Source organism: Aulonocara stuartgranti, assembly GCF_965226115.1.
Source record: "Aulonocara stuartgranti genome assembly, chromosome: 23".
NCBI classification, from domain to species: Eukaryota; Metazoa; Chordata; class Actinopteri; order Cichliformes; family Cichlidae; genus Aulonocara; species Aulonocara stuartgranti.
Window position 1 is genome coordinate 16,550,122 of NC_138958.1, and position 20,138 is coordinate 16,570,259.

Sequence of the window (20,138 nt, forward strand, 5' to 3'; positions counted from 1 at the left end):
CTCAGCTGTGGTCTTTCAGCGCCTAATACAACCCACCTCCTCACCACCACTTCCCTTCTGCCCTCACGCTGCGTGAGAGAGGATGAACCTGTGAGACAATCACTCCCTGAATTGGCTTTGTGTCAAGGAGAATTAAGTCATGTTCCATAATGGGATCAGCACCACAGAAACAGCCCCCATGTGTGATGCGCTGGCACAGTGTGGATGTATAACGACTTGTTGATTATCAGTGTGTGTAGATCAAATATTCGGTCACAGTGTGGCAGGATATTAATGTGATGAAATGGCCTCGATGGTTCAGGGTGCAGCAGCAATGAGATTTTGATCAGTCATCTTCCTGGCTACTTGCTAAACACACCATTATACAAACTGCAGTGGTGTTTGGTAAACCAAGCTTGGTAACAAATAATTCAAAAATGCAGTAAGGTTAGACTTTCTTCAGAGTGATGCACAAACTTGCAAGGAATCTAAAAAACCCAAAGCCCTTGGTCTATGGCTATGGCTGCTGAGGTATGAAATCTGAGGTCTAAGCTGCCCCTGACAGCCAAAAATGGAGATGTGTAAACCAAGCACTCAGAAATGTTTCTAACACATAAAATCTGTAAAAATGTGTCCTTCTTAAGCTGCAGAAGCTAAGGTCCACAAACTCATTTAAACTATTGAAGCTAAGTCTATTTTGTCTAACATACATAAAGCCAGGGCAAAAACAACAACAAAAAACAGCTAAGCAAGTTTTTTGTATAAGTATAAAAATTAATGTGTTCAAGCGCTCTTTAAAAAAAATTAATTACATAAACGAAAACAGCTATTTCGTTAGTATTAGTAGAGACATAAACCACAATCTTCTGTTTGTAGTCTTTAAATCACAAACCAGTTTTAAAACTGAATGCTTCAGTTTTCTGTTCAGTGTTAAAAAAAAATCTTGGCCATGATGTATGGAGTCTAAGATTTGTAAGCAGCTTCTATGATATAAAAGAATGAGACCCTCTGTAAAAAACAAACAACCATTGTGCCTTTAAAGTTGTTCCGCTCTTAATTTTATTGCAATCCGGTTGTTCAGTCTGACGTCACTAGCCGTGTCTGGGTCTAAACTCCGCTGCAGGTCCATATATCAAACGATCACTATGGCATTACTGAGAGTTAAAAAACTGTCTAAAGTCTTTCATCTTTAATAAAATGATCAGCGTTCTGCTCTACCAGGTGTAACAATTGAGTTTAACATCCAGGCATCCATGAAAACGGAATTTATGACATTTAACGGAGTTAGAAGTTAGCAGGGAGTTAGCTCACTAGCTTCTATCTAAATACAATATAGCAGAGGTGTGGACTCGAGTCACATGACTTGGACTTGAGTCAGACTCGAGTCATTAATTTTATGACTTTAGACTTGACTTGAAAAAATGTTCTAAGACTTGTGACTTGACTTGGACTTTTACACCAATGACTTGGGACTTGAATTGGACTTGAACCGGTTTACTTGAAAAGACTTGATATTTTACCCCAAATATAAAATTTAACATGCATATTATATAGAGATTGAAAATGTGACGTCATTCACGGGTAGAACCGCAAAGGATTCTGGGAACTCGTGGCAAGCGGTACTAGCGCACGCAGGCTTTCAATTAAAATCAGTTATACAGCGATAAAAAGAAACACAAAAATGTCAAGAAGCTGTTGTATTATTAACTGCAATAGCCGGTCGCATGACAGCCACGGGAAGCCGACGAGTAAAGAGATCGGTTGTTATCGGATTACGTCGTTGAAGAGAAATTGTTCGAGCCATGTTTCCGAAGTAACAAAGAGGCGACTGGATTGCAGCCATTCAAAGACCAATTATAACGTCCCAGAACACTCCAGCTCACAGGTTAGTCTGCTCCAAGCATTTCCACAAAGATCAGTCTGCTGTTGTAGTTAATACGTCATTTTTCTTAACATAATTGGTGATATAGGTTACAAGCAAGTCTGGCGCTGAACAGAAATTGTCGCGCTATGCTCCTTTGTTTATTGTGCATAAATAGTGAATTGTCCTGACACAACATTGCGTTTCGTAGTGATGTGCGGATCGATCCTGAAATATTGATTCCTCCGATACCAGTCATTTATGTTCTAGAATCGATTCTCACATTAAAATATCGATATTTTAGTAATTTAGGGTAAATTTGTAGTTTATCATTAACAGGAACACAGTGGAAAGAAACTATAACATTGGATTGTCTACATTCAAAGGAACTACTTCCTCTTCCGCCTTTCATAGTCATGTGCGAAATACGGCTGTATAAATGTCTGGCAGCCCTTGGCGCGCGCACTCACAACAATGGCTGAGCGTAACTGTGTGGACGTATTTTACCTCCACAAACAGCTGAGACGTGGTTTGCGATACATGTGGCAAAAAAGTGAGGTATTGTGGCCATACTTGCCAACCTTGAGACCTCAGAATTAGGGAGACATTCAAAAGGGCTGTTTGGGGAGGGGCGTGATAAATACATTTTACAGTGTTTATTTATCGGATAAAATACGTTAAATATCACCGTTATTATTGGCCTGCCCGGAAACTGCCCGGGGTGTCCAAATTCAGAGGCTGCTTCCACCTGAGGACCCGGCCTTTGTGGTCTAAAGAAAGCCGGGTAGTACATCGCGAGCTCCCTCGGTGGAGTGAAACTCTGCCGTCTGCTCCTTGCTATCTAAAATATAACTGGTCGCTGGCGTAAACTCTCCACCATCTCACACTTTGTTTAATCAGTTTTCTGTTTGACGTTTATTCAGCTGTGTGAAAACCCCGGAGTAACCCTACCGAGGGATTAATAAAGTTAAATTTAATCTAATCTAATAACTTTAATCTCAGCCAAACCGATTTACTCACGAACAAATAAAACACTGAAAAAGCCAAACAATAACATTTTGAAGTTATCAAAGTGACTTATATATCATGTTTAACCCGAGTAGAGGGGGTTTGAAAACGATGTGTCGGTCGGCTCAGATATTTGAAGTTTACACAGCTACATTCTCACCTGAAAATATGTTAAACGTTTTTTTGCGACCCAGAAAGACAAATGAGAGTAATATTAAAACTAAGTAGCGTTGTTGGAAACTGGAATTGGCTGGGCCCGCTATGAATTCTGCGATATGGTTTTTCAATTTTGTTGTCCGGATGGAAAATCGGGAGAAATTCGGGAGAATGGTGGCTCCGGGAGATTTTCGGGAGGGGCACTCCCAGAAAAATCAGCAGGGTTGGCATATGGTTGTGGCAACATCACTAACCTTGTCAAACACCTCAGAGTAAATCATATCACAGAATATGAGGCGCGTATGTTTAGACAAACTGAAGAGGAGGAGAGGGACAGGTGTTGCTAGGGCGAGACAGACATCTCTCACGGTGTTATTTAGTGCTGCAGGCAGGCAAGGTGTTCAAATAGCGCACAACTTCAGATTTTTTATTTCTATATGATGAACTCTGCATTATTAAGTGATAAGAGCAAGTAATCTGATGTCCTGTAATCATTATGACGCTATAATTTGAGATACAATAAATAAAATAAGTTTTTGTACAAAGTATCGGTATCGGATCAGTATTGTCGATACCACCCTGAATATTACTTGGTATCGGATCGGAAAGGAAATCAGTGGTATCGCACATCACTAGCGTTTCGCCTCTGTTATTATGGTACATTGACAAAAACATATACTTTTATTCACAGGATAAAACAGTTGTTTTGTATCACTAATTGTCCAGTACGATTAAAGCATACAATATTATTGTCACTGCTACATTTCTGTGATGCTACCAGAAATTATTTCCACTGCTAATTAATTACCATTGAGCTCAAAGGTCCTATTAATAAACGGTTAACGAATGTGTATTTATGACGACGATTTGTGAGACTGGTAAACTTATGATACGTACGATGGTCTTTACTTTCTACACGGTGCATTTCAAGGTCCTGCACCCATCCGTCGGTAAACTGTACCTGGGCTTGTTGCAGTGACCGGAAGTTACTAAACTTCATGAGTGTATGCACTCACTCCAAGAACCGTATGATTATAAATATGCATATAAATATGCTACGATGAGATAGCTGACTTCATCTAACTAGCAAATGTTTTCCAGGCTACGTTGGTGATGCAGTTTTTTTTAATGTGTATGATATTTTTGTCATGCGATTTTAAAGCCAGTCCTACAACCGCATCCAAGAATAACATGCAGCTTATCTCAGAACTGTCGGTGAAAATTATTCTTGGAGCTAGGTTTAATTGAGCTGCATTTTAAAGAGGTGCAATTTCACAATTTGTGTATATTTTCTAAGTTCACTATTTTGTCATGTGTTGAGAAAAACACAGATATAAAAATTACATGGTCTAATATTTACATTTAGCATATAACTGCAACATGCTTTTTTTCGGGTTTTTTTTTTTAAAGACTCGAAAGGACTTGAAATTCAAAATTTCAGACTTGTGACTTTACTTGGACTTTTACACCAGTGACTTGAGACTCGACTCTGACTTGCCTGACATTACTTGAGACTTGACTTGAGACTTGAGGATAAAGACTTGAGACTTACTTGAGACTTGCAAAACAATGACTTGGTCCCACCTCTGCAATATAGCATGTCCTGACTGCGGGGTTTTGGAAACAAATTCAAACGTACAGCTCTGCTATCACTTCCAGCATAAATGAAGACAGAAAACTAAACAGCAGTGACGTTTGTAGGGTTACTGAAGTTTGGCTAGCTGGTATATAATGATGTGCTACGTGACCGCTAGCGACACAGCTATGTTAGCATAATATAAACAAGCTAACTTTTTTTCCACTCGATAAAAGTTAACGTGAGTGTTCTCGGTGGTCAGGAACAAATGTAATCGCATGGCAGGATGCTGTAAAAGGACCAAACTTCAGCCAGGAGAACAACTGAGATAATCCATCCACAATACGAGGTTAGTCATTCATATACTGCTGCATGGGCTGGGCTGTAGTTACATCCTAAGGTTTTAAAAACTAAGCTTAAATAAATGATTAGCGGTAATAAAAGCCGAGGGAGGTCAACAGTGATCACTGACTGTTTTAGGAGCTTTTTGAGATCAAATAGAAGAAGATACATAACATTAAACATGTTAACAACACAAAAGCCATATTAAACGCTACTACTTTAGACCCGGAAGTAGGATTCGTCGCGTCATCACTGAACAACCGGATATAGGCGCTCTTTGCAATGAGCTAATTTTATTTTGAAATTCGTTTTATTTTGAAAACCAGTTTCGGGAAGTGACAGAATGTCAGCCAGGTTTGTTTAGTTCCTAGCGGATCACATGTGGGGAAATTTAATCCAGCGACGTCTGCCTTTTGTTTGTGCCATCGACACCACCGTCTGTAAGTTTTCATTTGTATTGAATTGTAGGATTGTATTTTATGTATATTTTGTGAAAATATTTGCTGTAGATGAATACTTTAGTAGTTGTGTGCTAAAGCTAATGGATGTGTATTGGAATCTAATTTTGTTGTGCTAATGATGCTAGGTTAATTTTAGCTATGTTATTTGTATTTCAGTTTTACTCCATGAGGAAATACTTACTAATTAAAAGGAGTTGGACGCTACATCCTGACTTCGCGCGTTATTTCAAGTGGAGTTAGGCTACTGCTGAATTGTGTAGCATACACACACAAGGAGTGCAGGATAAAAGTACAGACAGCTCTCTATTTGTGCAAACACAGTTTTCATTTGATGTTTAAAATCTATAACTGTTAGCCATTTCTAAAGAAGAAAAGTTTTAGTCTGCAAATTGTATCTGAGGCACAGGAAAAACTGGTCTGCAAGCACATTCTTTAAACAAAAGTCTTTGGTGAACTACTGTCTGCACCCTGCAAAGTCTAGGGATTCCTGCATATATGCCTTCAGGGATTTTAAATGAACTATGATAGTGCCCACCTTAGTAGATGGACTAATTATTCATTTCTGAATATTACATATATCTATTTTATCATATTGTATTAAATGAACTATGAAGAAAATGGATAATTTACCTGAAGGTTGATTTGACAAGCATATAAAAGATTCAGCATAAATATATTATTATTATATTAATCTAAGGTCTGTAATTTTCTTTTCATTTGGGGTTGCTCTGTTTACATTTCAACTAAATATACACTGACTGGTAACTTTGTTAGGTACACCCATTCAACTGCTCGTCAACACAAATATGGCCACATGGTAGCAAACCAGTGCATTTAAGGCATGTAGACATAGTTGAGGTGATCTTTTAAAGTACATAATGAATCAGAATGGGTAAGAAAGGTGACTTACCTGACTGATCATGGCATGGTTGTTGGTTAAGAATTTAAAAAACCAAAAAACTGCTGATCTGCTGGCATTTTCCCACAACCTCTATAGGTTTTTCAGAAAATAATCAGAAAAAGAGAAATATGAGTAAGTAAATAACAGTGAGTTCATGCCATGTTGATGTCAGAAGACTGGCCAGACTGCTTTCAGCGTATAAGAAGGCAACAGTAACCCCAATAATCATTCCACCAAAGGCATGCAGAAAAGCATTTCTGATTACACATCTCTGAATGTTGACCTTGAAGCAAGTGGACTACAGTAGCAGAAGATGGCACCAGGTGCCATTACAGTCAGTTGAGAAACAGGAAATAGAGGCCAATATTTGCACAGGCTCACCAAAATTACTTCATTGAAGATTGGAAAAATGCTGTAGTCATAATTTGGCATAAGCAACATGAAAGCACAAATCCATCATGCTTTGTATCAACAATTCGGGTGTTCATGCTGTGAGTATATTTTCTTGGCCACTTAGAACTAATTGAGAATTGTTTAAAGGCTACAGCCTGAGTACTGTTGTGGCCCGTCTGTTTATGACCAGAGTGTTCCCATCTTCTGATGAATGCTTCCAGTAGGATAGTACGTCATGTCACAAAGCTCAGATTGTCTCAAACTGGCTGCTCGAACAATGGCTTCCCTGTACTGAAATGGCCTCCACAGTCCCCTGATCTCATGACAATAGGACACTTTGGGGATATGGCAGAACGGAAGATTCACATCAGGGATGTGGAGCCAACAAATCTGCAGCAATTGCGTGAGCTCTAAGGAATGTTTCCAGGACCTGGTTGAAAGAAAGGATTTCAGGTAAATGGGGGTCCAACACAGTAGTAGCAAGGTGTACTTAACAAAGTAGCCAGTTAGTGTAACGATATGATTTTTTTTAAAATAAGGAAAGTCACATTTGCTTTGCTGAGAAGTAAGTGTACAACATAAACTCACTCACAAGCAGGTGACACTGTCCTCCAAGCTTTCCCAGTTTCATTTACAGCAGAAATCCAGAAAACAAAAAAAACAAAAACGCAAATACTATTTTTTTTTAAATAAATAATAAAAGGGGCTCCTTACTTTCCACTTATGCTGTTAACCGGGTGACTCCAGTGGCAGTACGGGGGGAGCTGTTCCTCACTCTAATCCTCATGTAGCAACGGCAAGGATTTCCAATACTCCATAAATTCAGGGCTTATCTCCAGACAGTGACTAGTAAATGGTAAGCAATGCTATCAATCATGGAGCTCCCTGCTGTGTGATTCATAGTAATGTGTTTCCATTTAAAATTCCCCCAGGGTGGAAGAGAGAGGAAAGAAGAGTAGAGGAGAACAGCAAGTCTCTAGGCATCAAATTCCCCACAACAATCAATATGTGGAGCTCAAACAGTCCATGCCTCAGTCTACCCAAAGAAAATAAATGTATTAAGGTAAGGAAATGCTTTAAAGAGAAAGGAAACGTGTTTGTGTGAAAAAAGAATAATCAGGAATGGGGCATCAAAGTAAAAAAGGCTGGAAACATCTGGAAACATGGCTGCTTACATTAAAAGCCTGAGTGGGTCAGCTTTGAAATGCAGTGTCGCTAATGGTGCATTAGTTCAAAGACAGCAAAATTGAGGTCTATTATGGAAAAGAAGCAAAAGAGTTGGATAATGAGATAACAGCAATAGCAGATAAAGGTGGCTTCAGGACAACCTGGGCGATAGTCTGGGTGAATTTACAGACTTGTAAATGATCATTTTTATTTTCATCACCAATGGCACTGAACACTACATGTCAATACTATCATAGAAATGCATTTAGGTCCAAATATTTATTCTTACACACTGCATGCTCTTATATAATAAGATGAGCTTCATCTTATTATGAGCATCAATTTGAGAGGAAAAACTAAATTATTCATTAACGGTTGAGGAATTACAACCAGTCTTAAACCCCCATATTTCAGAAATGATGTTTAAAAAATATAGACAATAACACAAGTGCATTTTTATACTTTTCTAGAGACAATGACTACCTGAAGCCTGGAACCCATGGACATCACCAGAAAGCGTTTTCTCCTACCAAGTCTCTTTCCTGCATGTCTTCCATTTTTTTCCTCCTCCATTTAGTTTTCTCTTCAACATTTGAAGTGGAGACAGATCGAAGGGAGACTGGGTGACTGACAACCACAGTAGAATGTTTAGTTTCTTTAACTGTTAAATTCTTTTAGTTTATTGTCCACATATACTATGAGACAGTGTTCAATCAACAATGTTTGATTTTTTCCAGGCAGGGCTCTAGAGTGCGACCAATTTGGTCGCAAATGCGACCAAATTTTTCAGTGGTGCGACTAAAAATAAATATTTGGTCGCACAGGTGCGACCAACTGTTCCAGTAACAAAAAAAAAACTCTAACTCTCCGTGTGGTCAACAACAGACACACATTATGCCCCTATCGTGGACTAAACCAATCAGAGATAGTCAGGGGCGGGACCTCTCTGATTGGCCGTGGTCCAGTTGAAAGTGCAGGTGGAAGAGAGAGGTGAGTAGCTTGAATAAAGCGATATCAATTCATTAACGGATTCCACACAAAGACCTAAACACGGAGCGGACCCAACACATCAGAATCAGCTTCGTCTTTCTCGGCTTTCTCACTCGACGGCCCGAACACGGACACGCTGTCGGAGCTTAGCGATTCTTCGGGTCCGCGCTGTGTTTACGTCTTTTTGCGCCGATTCTGAGCTGCAGGTTTTTCCTCTCTCCAACCAAAATTCACCGAGCCAGCAGCAAAAGAAGCAGCAAACTGCGCTTCACATTTGATCAATGTCGTCATGAATTCCCTCTGACTTTTGCTGTTTTGCTTCCACCACGATAAAAATCACACTTCCTGCACAGCTCTCTCTCTCTCTCTGTACTTCAGGAACAGTTTCCCGTCTCAAATCTGTTTTCTGCATTATTCATTCGCTTATTACCCACCAGTCTAGCGTTTTTTACAGCGCTTTTTCTTTTTTCACTTAAATGACCTCGGACAAGAAAGCCTAATTTCTGCTGTTCAATACTGAAGAAATTTAAATTTCTTAAAATTATGCAAAATTGCAGAATATTGCAGAATATTTTTAAGGTTATCTGCTATAAAAAGCCAGACCAGGAAAATCTCCTTCATGTTTTCCTGTGTTTTATTCTCAGTTACTTTCACACAAAGGCCTCTGCTGTGATGTTCACAATTCTGATGAAGTCAGTACTGATAAATGATCAGAATTATAATATTTCTGACTGTCTGAGGCTAAATTGAATCAAAACAGGACATTGAGAACCGGAACTGAATGGATTATAGAAATCAGTGATGATACTCAGCCCTAGTGAGCAGCCTAGGCCTGAGAGAAGTGGATGTAGCTGTGGGTAATAAGAAAAGATGAAAAGAACTATTGATAACTTTTTTGTTAAGTTAAGGCCTGATCTGTCTGAAATTCATAGCCAGTGCTCTGACACGGTGCCATCAATATTTGAATGCTGAAAAAGCACAGTGTATCCAGAAACACATTATATGCTGCAATAAATGCACTGCCCAAGTGTCCCCTCTCCCCACGGCCTTTCAGCAGCAGACAGGAGCAAACAGGTCGTCAGAGGAGGCCAAGATGATGATTAAGTTTAACATTTTCTACAATATTGACAAAGCACTTTAAGCACAAGTTTGTTAGTTAATAATTTAGAAATTAATATTGTCTGTATGGACTTCCCCCCCCAAAGAAAGTGCACATGTAAAACTGCGGTGTTAAGCGATGCGGTTGAAAAATTTGAGTGCGCCTAACTTTTGTGCCGGTACGCCTAAATTTTTAAAGTTAGGCGTACCGGTGCGCCCATGTCAAAAAGTTAGTCTAGAGCCCTGCCAGGTGTTTATGAAGCTTTTTTGTAAATTCAATAAGTTAGTTCTGTACTCACTCATTTTTTGTGCTGCTATTCTATTCCTTTTGTCACTTCCGCTTTGCCATGCTGTCAAACTCAATTCTGTTGTTCTGGTCCAGTAGTTTTCTTGCCCTTCTTCTGTGAGCTAATGAGTGTCTCTGTGACCAGTTTTGAACAGTTTTGTTAAATCAAAAGTACTCAAACTACAGTACTGTGCAAAAGTTTTAGGCAGGTATGGAAAAATGCTGTAAACAAAGAATGCTTTCAGAAATATAAGTGATTGTTTATTGGCCCCAAATGTAATCTGCAGCAGGACAACGACACCAAACATACAGCCAAAGTCATTAAGAACCATCTTCAGTGTAAAGACGAACAAGAAGTACTGGAAGTGATCGTATGGCCCCAACAGAGCCCTATCGCAGCGGTCCCCAACCTTTTTTGCGCCACGGACCGGTTTATGCCCGACAATATTTTCATGGACCGGCCTTTAAGGTGTTGCGGATAAATACAACAAAATAAAACTAGTACCGGTACCGAAAAAAAGAAAATTTATCCATAACACACGTGAAAAGACCAAGGAAAACCGAGTAAACGATTAAAAACGATAACAAAACGCTGAAATCGATAAAAACCCTGAAAACTATCCATTTCACACCTGAGCCTCAACTCTCGCGGACCGGTACCGGTCCGAGGCCCGGGGGTTGGGGACCGCTGCCCTATCGCAACAATCATTGAGTGTGTTTGGGATTATATGACAAGACAGAAGGATGTGAGGAAGCCTACATCCACAGAAGTTCTGTGGTTAGTTCTCCAAGATGTTTGGAGCAACCTACCAGCCAAGTTCCTCCAAAAACTGTTTGCATGTGTACCTAGAAGAATTAATACAGTGTTGAAGGCAAAGGATGGTCACACCAAATATTGATCTGATTTAGATTTCACTGCATTTTGTTGATTGATGAAAATAAATGATTGACACTTCCATTTTTGAAAACATTCTTTGTTTACAGCATTTTTTCTCACCTGCCTAAAACCTTTGCGTAGTACTGTATATTCTACTTATTGAGCTGTGTTCGTTCATATTTTCAATAAAGATTAGTAAAACCCAGTCCCTATCAAAGTCATTTATGTCCTTGTCTTTTGCTTCCACTATGCTTTTTTTTGTAAACTAATTTTGCCTTTGTATTCTAAAAATAGAAAAATGTTTCAATTTGTGCCCTTTTGAGATTGTTCCAAAAAAATGAAGCCAAAAAAAAAACAACCTCACAGCAGGAGGAAACACTTTGCAGTTGGAAAGTTATCTCACAATATCATTTGTCACTGCAAGATATTAATAAAAGGTGGAGAAAAATTATTGTTATTATTCATTTATTTTGCTTTGTGATATAGTGTCAGTGTGGGCTCAGATGCATGCTGAAACAATTATTATACTGTGATTTTCATATTTGAAACTCAATGAGAGATGTCATAAGTGACACATAAGGATTTTTGTGACACTTATGAGGAAATGCAACCCTGCTGTCCTCCTCCTTCACAGCAGTACCAGCTGTCAAGGCAGAGTGTGAAGTAGAACCGCATCCTGGATCTGTACAAGTTTCCTCAGCATCTTTGTGAGAAATCACATGCTATCAATCAGAGTACCACTGTGAGACATATGATGAGCGCATCAGTCACAGGCTGTCCAGCTTTAACTCATTCAGTGGAACACAGATGAGAGAAAAACCGACGAGCACGAATTCTGTTAAATGCAAGTCATCTGACTAAACCATCGCATCACATATGTGTTCACACCTGAATTGCAAGGTAGATGCAGGAATTAGAGGATTGTCTGGGACTTTAACATTTTCTTTTACACCTGTTCAAGCTGTGGAGCTCTTTCCCACAGCTAAGCTAATACACACACTGAGTCACATATTAGTATAAGTAGATAGATTTCAAACTAATAACACAGCCAGGATGTTTCATTCCTCTGATTAGTCAACCAACATTGCCAAGTGTGGTATGCACAGTGTGTACTTTCACCAAAAGTAATATTAAAATGTCCTGACAGATTCAGTGTAGCTCAGGGCTGAGGAGGACAACTGCCATATTCCCAAAAGACTGGATAAACTCGCATTGAATCTATGTTACAGTTTCTCTATGTGATGTGTAGAAAAACACACACTGTCACTGATCATTAGAGTCAGACAGTGCCTGTTTTGATGATGAGATAATTCATAGTCATAAATAATTAATTTACTGCCAGATTAGATTAAGACTAGGCATAAAAATGCCCATTCCGAATCTGGAGACACTTATATCATTCACCATGCATTAAGATGGAGATTTCAACAGATGAAAGAAACAGATTCTTGCATGTTTGATGTAAACACAATGTGTCCAGGAGTGGTCAGTTGCACAGCTGAAGTTGCCAGCATATGAGAAGAAAAATAATTCAGTTGGATCATGGTGGCTGGAGTGATTCTTATGTAGTTTCTTTTTCCTCTACTTGGGGACTCAAAGCACTTTCTACAACATGCCTTCTTGGCCCAATCATACAGGGAACAAACCACCGACCTTCCAGTTAGCAGATGAACTGCTCCAACTCCTGAGTTACAGCCACTCCATCATGGAGACACAGTTGAAGGACAGATCAACTACAGAGTGGGTTTTCATTGTGGTGTTGCTCAATCCCAATGAGGAACAACAAGGAACAGATGTTGGTTTTTTCCCCTCATTTATGTGATTTAAACTGATCTTTTAGTGTGAAATGTCAAAAACTACACTGTTACTCCAGCACTGGCTTATCATCCAGCACAGCAGGACACCAAGAAACCACTTCCATTTCATAGGCTGTTATCAAGAGTTTAAGTGGGCCAGAACAGCGTTCAGTTAAAGAGAAGTCGAATGTGATAGGAAGATTAATGTAAATTACTGGTGAATTAGTTAAATTTTTTTGTGCTGCAGACTGATGGCATGGAAAAACTTGCTCAGTAATAAGAAATGAAATACATCCCACATTATTGCACCTTCAACACATTCCTGAAATTTGATAAACTAGACTTAACTTGTCATAATTAATTTCACAGCTTTTTAAATCAGATATTGGAAGCATATATTTGTTGCTGAATTATGTTTTTGTGAAACATCTTGTAAAAGCAATTGAAGCTTAATTCCAAGATTGAATGAAAATATTTTTGGCAAAGAATAAAATTTAGTGATGTTTAAGGTGATGATGGCAATTATAGTGAAATATAAATAAAATATAAAATCTACTAGTGTAAATCCTTTCCTTATGTGGCATCACTACACTTGAGATTAGTTCCCCCAACTGCTAAATCCTATGGTAGCCCTTGGTAGTCTACGTTGTTGTGATCTGGTTTATAGTTAAGGGTCTGTACAGTTAGTTCTATGGCTAAGTTAATTTTATGCTTCACACAGAAATAGGATCTTTCATAAAAACTCTTTTGCATCACCATCTCACACAGAGCACACACATATACTTTGATTTAACATTAAGCATTACAACATTCAAAAAGGAAACTAAGGAAACTTTATCTATTCTTTTGACCTAAAATCTGTGCTCATGCTGTATATGAAACACATACTTTCTATTCTCCACACACTCTTTCACAGGACACATTCACACATTTATTTTAGTTTTAGTGAATATAGTGTGAGGTTTTTTAACTTCAATAAAAATGCTTTTAAATATATTTGTTGGTCTACTCAAATGTTGAATATGGAGAAATACTGCTGTCTTTTACCATTTATAAATCCATAATCCTTTGCTAGATTTAATTATGGTGAGACTGATTCACTTTTACTTAATTGTGAATAGTTGTAACAATTTTTTTTTAATAAAAAAGGACATCTCCTATTAAGTCTATATGCCACATTTACATACTTGTGTTCAGAAATGTGCAATGATGTAGAAAGTAGAAGTAAATTGGAATTGTTACAATGTTATTTTAATGACATCCAAAGATGTAACATGTCACAACAAAAGAAAAGTAAAGTGCAGGTAATGCATTCTGGTTTAAGAAATACAGCAGGTTCTGAGGCGCTATTCTACAGGAAGACTCTGTGGCATACTCGTATTGAAACAGAAAGGCCTAACAAAGATGTCACAAACCAAACAAAGCCTGAATGGAAATGGGTCTGCTTTCATTTTACTTTCATTCTCTGACATGCACTTGGAGACATGAGGAAAATGGAGATTGAGTGATGCTTGGTGAGCACAAAAGACCTTTTCCTTGTGCAAATTATCCCTTTAGACTTTGCCCTCACTCTGTACTTCCATCAAGTCAACACGGTCACAAAACTCATAAATATATTTTATCAAACCCATTAGTGATCTATTGCAAAAAACTCTTTGAATTAAACTTTTCAAATAATCTTCCTAGCCTTTCATAAGTCTACAATATGAATGATGAAAAACCCAATATTCTGTCTAGGAAAATATATATATTTTTGTCATTTCACAATCCAACCCCGCTGTCTCTTCCAACTTCAATTTGGACAGTCCGGGGGAGGTGTTAAGAGGCCATGTAAAGAAAGATGGAGAGGATAAATGGATGGCTACTGTCATTCTAAAGGCAGATTTCTCATTATGGCTGAGTTAAATCAAACCAAGATGACAATTTAAGGCTTATTAGGGCAACACATTAGAGCAGAGCTGAGATTATGAAAGGGGACCCCATCATAAAAATGTAAGATGTGATAGAGTAGCTGCTATTTCACATCAGGATAAATACAACCACTTCATGGTAATGTGTTTTGAAGTGCTGTCCCCTAAAAATAAATTATTTGAGCTGATCTTCTATTAAAAAAAAAAAACTTTATAAATTATAGTATTTCAAATTGTAAGCACACCAAATGTACTGTTAGCCTGCCAATGCCAGACGTCTGTTCCATAATAGTTCACAAAAAACCTCTTATCTTCTTTGTGCATTGAGACTGTTAATTATATTTGATTTTTCTACACATGACATAGAGAAACAGAAAAAAAGATTCTCCTATAGCTGATGCATGCTCAGAAGTGTATGTTTCTACCAATCCTATAGCAGTGAGTTAGTTAAAAGAAAAAAAAAAAAACAATTGGAAGCAAATTTGGCCCATACTTGAGAATATGAGGGCCAGTACTTCAGGAACTGCAGAGCTTGACTTGCAACGGGACAGTGCTAACACTATCAAATAGTAAGTATTCATTTGGGATTACTGTAGTTCAAATAGTGCCAGATGTGTCATGTGGCTGGGAATCAGATGACTGGAGAGGGGTGGAAAATGTTTAGGGCATATGGTGAAGAAGTGGGTCTGGGGAAGTAAAGAACAGCAAATGCTGGGCCTGCAGGAAAAGAGATTTAAGTGTAGAAAAGCATCAGTGTATTCATCTGTGCGCGGTATACTGCATGTGACATTTAGTACCAAAAATTCTTTATCAGTCTCAGTAGATATCAAAAATAGCAAATACATATCTTCTATTCCACTCTGCAATCATTCCCATCTGCTCTGTATGTTTGTTAGTGCGTATCATACTGTGTGTGTGTGTGTGTTTGTCAGATAGCAGCATTGACAGGCTTGTGAGGGTACAGATGGCTATCGGTAGGCTTGGGCAGGGACAAAAAGTCCTTGATATATCTACAATAATAATCCATACACCTTTTTTGTCAAAGAATGCCCAACTGATAACACCGGCAATTTAGTTGGGTGAGGATCCCTCCCCTTCCACTTTCAATTTTCTTTGGAGTGCTTTAAAAAATATGTTTGCTACTGGAAAAGCACATTTAGCAACACTTTTAAAGAGTGTGTCTCAACCATCTACTCCGCTCTGAACTTGTTTCAGAGGATTTGGTGCTCCAGAGAGGAAGGTAAGCTGGGCTAAATGTAGGCTTAGAGAGGGTCAGATAATGAAAAAAATGAAGAGACGCCATGGGTAAAAATGTTCAGACTTTAAAAAAAGTAAGGAGGGAAAGAAAAAAAAAAGCAGAAAAACCTTAAGAGAGGGGCTCGTATCTAAAGCAAAACCCTTCAGTGAACGTAGAGATGCTTTAGTGTTTAGGGTTTAATAACGCCTAACAGAAGCCCTGGAGGAAACAGCCACTGGTGTTAATCTGTCTAATCTTGTTCTAAACAATGGTGCTATCTCTACCTCTACCATTGATCATCTCCCTGTGTGCTATCTGGGCCCCTGAGAGAAAAAGCTTGTCCCACATTATACCTCTCAGCAGCCAATCCTCTTAGTGCCTAATAATCTCTTTTATTCCATATAGATATCCACAGTTAGCATTACGGTGCTGCCAGCTACTGCTAAACTGGCTAAATCTGCATGATACAGTGCACCAAAAGGAATTTTAGGACATATTTTACTCATGGGAGACTTTCATCGCTTGAGACGTGCATTGCTGTGTTTCAGAGTAAAGATAAATAGACAAGAATGGGGAAATCATGTTTTCCTTGAAGGGCAGTTGACTTCTTACACAAGGATGCATAAAAGGATGTTTATTCAAGCCACTCTGACAATGAAGTAAATTTATACAAAAGATTGATGCTTAGATATGCATGAATATAAAACAAAGCTTAAGATGTAGCTCACAATCCGGTTATTAAGTCTGACGTCTGTACCTAAACTCCGCTGCAGGTCCATATATCAAATGATCACTATGGCATTACTGAGAGTTGAAAAACTGTCTAAAGTCTTTCATCTTTAATAAAATGATCAGCGTTCTGCTCTACCAGGTGTAACAATTGAGTTTAACATCCAGGCATCCATGAAAACGGAATTTATGACATTTAGAAGTTAGCAGGAAGTTAGCTCACTAGCTTCTATCTAAATACAATATAGCATGTCCTGACTGCGGGGTTTTGGAAACAAATTCAAACGTACAGCTCTGTTATCACGTCCAACATAAATGAAGACAGAAAACTAAACAGCAGTGACCTTTGTAGGGTTACTGAAGTTGGGCTAGCTGGTATATAATGATGTGCTACGTGACCGCTAGCGACACAGCTATGTTAGCATAATATAAACAAGCTAACTTTTTTTCCACTCGATAAAAGTTAGCGTGAGTGTTCTCGGTGGTCAGGAACAAATGTAATCGCATGGCAGGATGCTGTAAAAGGACCAAACTTCAGCCAGGAGAACAACTGAGATAATGCAGCCACAATACGAAGTTAGTCATTCATATACAGGGAGTGCAGAATTATTAGGCAAATGAGTATTTTGTCCACATCATCCTCTTCATGCATGTTGTCTTACTCCAAGCTGTATAGGCTCAAAAGCCTACTACCAATTAAGCATATTAGGTGATGTGCATCTCTGTAATGAGAAGGGGTGTGGTCTAATGACATCAACACCCAATATCAGGTGTGCATAATTATTAGGCAACGTCCTTTCCTTTGGCAAAATGGGTCAAAAGAAGGACTTGACAGGCTCAGAAAAGTCTAAAATAGTGAGATATCTGGCAGAGGGATGCAGCAGTCTCAAAATTGCAAAGCTTCTGAAGCGTGATAATCGAACAATCAAGCGTTTCATTCAAAATAGTCAACAGGGTCGCAAGAAGCGTGTGGAAAAACCAAGGCGCAAAATAACTGCCCATGAACTGAGAAATGTCAAGCGTGCAGCTGCCAAGATGCCACTTGCCACCAGTTTGGCCATATTTCAGAGCTGCAACATCACTGGAGTGCCCAAAAGCACAAGGTGTGCAATACTCAGAGACATGGCCAAGGTAAGAAAGGCTGAAAGACGACCACCACTGAACAAGACACACATAGTTCCCCATAGGGAAATAGTTCCCTATGGGGACTAACATGCACACTTTACACTTTACTTTACTTTTACTTTACAAGCTGAAACGTCAAGACTGGGCCAAGAAATATCTCAAGACTGATTTTTCTAAGGTTTTATGGACTGATGAAATGAGAGTGAGTCTTGATGGGCCAGATGGATGGGCCCGTGGCTGGATTGGTAAAGGGCAGAGAGCTCCAGTCCGACTCAGACGCCAGCAAGGTGGAGGTGGAGTACTGGTTTGGGCTGGTATCATCAAAGATGAGCTTGTGGGGCCTTTTCGGGTTGAGGATGGAGTCAAGCTCAACTCCCAGTCCTACTGCCAGTTTCTGGAAGACACCTTCTTCAAGCAGTGGTACAGGAAGAAGTCTGCATCCTTCAAGAAAAACATGATTTTCATGCAGGACAATGCTCCCTCACACGTCCAAGTACTCCACAGCGTGGCTGGCAAGAAAGGGTATAAAAGAAGAAAAACTAATGACATGGCCACCTTGTTCACCTGATCTGAACCCCATTGAGAACCTGTGGTCCATCATCAAATGTGAGATTTACAAGGAGGGAAAACAGTACACCTCTCTGAACAGTGTCTGGGAGGCTGTGGTTGCTGCTGCACGCAATGTTGATGGTGAACAGATCAAAACACTGACAGAATCCATGGATGGCAGGCTTTTGAGTGTCCTTGCAAAGAAAGGTGGCTATATTGGTCTAATCTGGTTCTAATTATTTCAACAACGATAGAATGATAGAGCTAGAGGCTTTGACTTTAGGAGGCTTTTAGATAACGTCTGTATTGGAGTTAGTGACTATGATTACCAGCAACCACAACAGAGCCTAAATTTATTGACTTGAGCCATCAAACAGTTTTTGGTAAATGGATGTATTTATGGATTCACTATTACCTGTACAATTATACACTGGTGCTTGTCATTGTTGCCTCACAGCACGGGCTTGCTGGGGCTGTGTAGAGTTTGCATGTTATTCCTATGTACCCCCTATGTCTGTATGAGTTTCATCAGGGTATGTCAGCTTCTTTCCACCATGAAAAAACAGTTTACAGATTATAAATTAGCCATGGGTTTGAAAAAGACTGAATGGTTGTCCATCTCTGTGTGCCTTTCTTGAGAAAGTGCACCCTGTTCAGGGTGTACTGTACAACTTGTCCTTATTGTGTTAAGCCTTTCTGTGATCCTAGAAAATAGATGGCAGGAACGGTACCACTGTACAGTTTTATGACAGCCAAAAGAGAGATGTTTATGTTTTTGCCCCCTCCCCCCAACCATGTAGCCTGCACTGGGTCTCTTATTCTGAAAACTGACCAGAGTCTATATGCCATTACTGTATCCAAGTCCCCGCCTTTCAAATCGGCTCTGAGCCGATTCAGCTTCTGTTAAAAATAGATTAGTCATGCATTTTTAGGAATGCAGGTCAGAGAGCAGCTTCTAGGATGTTCCTGAAACACTTTGCTGCACATCTGGTGGAATCACAAGCACTGGATTAAATGGTTGAGAGTAACTATGGCACATTCCTTTTATCCCAGCAGCAGATATCGAGCAGCCATTACCCAAATCAAGCAATAGGAAGAAAGAAATGTACTTATTTATTTTTAATTACACGAACAGGGCACAGCCATGCAATCCCTGGTGGGATTCTAGCACACCTGTTGATGAAAAGTTGTCTATTTCTAAAATTTGATAATTAATATAATACAAACTTCTTCCATACATGGCTACATGTTCACCCCATTTAACAGAGAAAAATATATTAAGTAAATTCCACTTTATATTTTGGAGCTTATAATGTTATCAGCAGAGAGATGTGTTAATGACTTGGCAGAAAAAGATATATTGAGGGTATCAGTGATATTCCTAATCCCTTTAACAGTATCATAATACACTGTGCCCTGTTCGTGTAATTAAAAATAAATAAGTACTTTTCTTACTTCCTATTGCTTGATTTGGGTAATGGCTGCTCGATATCTGCTGCTGGGATAAAAGGAATTACTTCTGATGCTTAAAAGATAACCTGCAAAACTGAGAAGCAGCTAAAGTTCTGCACATCACTCTAACGGCTTCTAAAACATACAGCAATACATTGTTAGCCAATAATATAAATAAATCATGTTCAATTCCTTCTTATCATCTCTCCTTATTGGAATAGTTTCTGCAACTGGTTCATTTTTGT

At 39.0% G+C, this 20,138-nt stretch overlaps 1 protein-coding gene and 1 long non-coding RNA gene across 7 annotated transcripts in view; one reads left to right on the top strand and one right to left on the bottom strand.

Moving 5' to 3' along the window:
- Positions 1-20,138, bottom strand: part of naaladl2 (N-acetylated alpha-linked acidic dipeptidase like 2) — a 549,411-nt gene that overhangs the window by 486,997 nt on the left and 42,276 nt on the right. The window lies entirely within an intron of this gene.
- Positions 5,272-11,494, top strand: LOC309700697. Its single transcript, XR_014274717.1, has 3 exons — positions 5,272-5,362; positions 5,540-7,740; positions 8,315-11,494. It is a non-coding gene; the product is annotated as an uncharacterized lncRNA (long non-coding RNA).